General features: G+C 43.4%; 1 protein-coding gene across 4 annotated transcripts in view; it reads left to right on the plus strand.

Moving 5' to 3' along the window:
* usp54b (ubiquitin specific peptidase 54b) overlaps positions 1-2,500 on the plus strand; it is a 53,101-nt gene that overhangs the window by 12,681 nt on the left and 37,920 nt on the right. The window lies entirely within an intron of this gene.

Here is a 2,500-nt window from a genome sequence, read left to right on the forward strand (position 1 = left end):
CTCACATTTTTGGCACTTGAAAGCTAATTTTAAATTTAAATCTTACCATCGTTAACATCCAGTGTTTTCGGCGGCGCTCTGTTAGTAAAAGCTCATTTAATCTGTGTGGATTCACGTTTTCATTTTGTGTTTTTATTCATCGGGAATAAAAAAAAAATAAATAAAAAAAAAAAAAATCGGGATCCTGGTCTCATGCCTGCGGGTTCACTGGCACCCTGTTCTGGGACGCGTGAGGAGACGTTTCAATTGGTTACCACGTGCATTTCCTGCCACAACACTTTAAAAAGGTCTGCTGTGGACACCGATTCGCTGACAGAAGTGCAGAGAAGTTAACACCTGGCTGTTGCAATGATAACAGCGTCCTGTGATAAACGAAATGAACGGGAGAAGAGATGACGTTACCACATGTGGTAATAGGAGACTAGAACAGGAGGAGCTGGGAGGACACGGAGGGCAGAAATGAGCCAGCACAGCCGCTACCAGCAGTGCGAGGCGGGTGGTGCAGAGGTGGTCGGATCATAAAGACTTCCTCATTGACTAACTCTCATACTAATGGGGGCTGGTTTGAATGTTTTTGAATTCGTATTTACACGAGTCAGCAGATGTACTGGAAACAGTGACAACGATAGAATTACATGTATTCAACACACAAGAACACAACTCAGTCAGACAGCCATCATGACACACAGACACGCTTATAGAAACATTCATCAAAACTGCAAGCGGTGATATGCGGTCCCTCGCACGGTGCAGCAACTTGTAGTTTCATGGCGAGACGCTCAAAATGGCCGCCACGCCACGGGCACACCGTTCGACGAAAACGCATTCTTTTGATAATTTGTAATCCCAAACATGTTGATAGTGCACTGACAAAATTTCAAGTCGATCTATGTACTATATACTATAGCGAGCCATTTGGCCACGCCCACTCGCGAAACCACTACAATACGTCAATTTTCGCCACGACTGAGGCATGTTCCAAGTTTCATGAGTTTTTGAGTATGTTAAAGCCGCCAAAAAGGCGAGCAAACACAAATAACGAGAAAAATAATAATAGGGAAGAATAAATCCTTGAATTACAAAAGGGCTTTCGCACCATCGGTGCTTGGGCCCTAATAAATACAGTGTATTATTACGCAAGTCTTTAGCTGCAGGATTTATCATTTACTTACCTAATTTTACTTATTTTAATTTGTTCATTTTAAATCAAACTCATGTATATCCTCGTGTGTAGTTTTGGCTTAATGTAGATGTATTGTTTGAAATTATTTTTAAGGTTTTACACATATATATCTACGAGAGAATCTGCACTAACTCTGAGGAGGACTTAACTTTTTAAGCCCTGTCGTCTATTTTTTTTTAAATGTCCACTGGAAAAAACGAAATATTCCCAAATTCAGTCGATAACAGCTCCACAACGGTACAACCAACACGAACAACCTGCGGTTCTAAAAAAAAACAATTTGGAGAATTTGAGAACAAGAAAAAAAAGAAATCTCCTCGTCCCCATCAACCACGCCAGAGTGAGCCTAATTAAAGCCGTAAATCAAAAGGGAAATAACAGACTTTTAACAGTCAGTCAGTAACAACAACACCTTTAAATCTGTCCAATAAAGTCCCAAGTGCAACTTGACAAAACTTGACAGAAATGAAGCACAACAACAATCATCGTCGTAGTAGATCAAATACTCAACTACCATCGTAACACCATTGCAACATGGTGTCCGGTTGCATTTTAATACCAGCTACGGCCCAACACAGGGGGACTCCCCGATAAATGGCCCCTCCCTCGTCAGTCCCGAACCTACCGCTTCATGACTCACACACACACACACACACACACACACACACACACACACACACACACACACACACACACACACACGTGAAGCAAACACATCAGGGCACTTTTAATCAACTTTTTCGACAGGAGTAAAAAAAAAAAAAATATAAATAAAAGAACAAAAAAAAAAAAAGAGAGCTGTATGGACAGATAGGTGCTGATAAAGAGAGATGGGCATGGAGACGGCGTGCCCTCCTTGTGGCTGCTGCAGTGCTGTGCAGGGAGCCGATTCATCACGACCAAATAAACTACGGAGAGAGGGGGGGAAAGATAGAAGGCATACAGTGGCGTCAGCATGCAGTCTGTCATCCACTGCCCCCTCTTTCCTCCACTTATCACTCCCTCCTTAACACACACACACACACACACACACACACACACACACACACACACACACACACACACACACACACTGCAGACTTCAGGTTGCTGGTTTGGTGTCTTGTGGGTGCACGGGGACCTCCAACCGTACACACTGTAAGTGTGTTTGCGGCCCCGTGCATGCGGCCTTCAGATCTCGGTAGAACCCTGCGGGACACCGTTGTGTCAATATTATCTTTCAGCACGCTGAATTAATGCACTAAGAGCTCTTTCCTTTAATCATGCACGAGGGAGAGGGAGAGAAGAGGAAGATGGGGTTTACCTCACTTCTCTACT

The sequence above is a fragment of the Embiotoca jacksoni genome, unplaced genomic scaffold (assembly GCF_022577435.1).
Source record: "Embiotoca jacksoni isolate LCO1_2020_lvr unplaced genomic scaffold, fEmbJac1.0.p SCAF_26, whole genome shotgun sequence".
Classification (NCBI taxonomy): Eukaryota; Metazoa; Chordata; class Actinopteri; family Embiotocidae; genus Embiotoca; species Embiotoca jacksoni.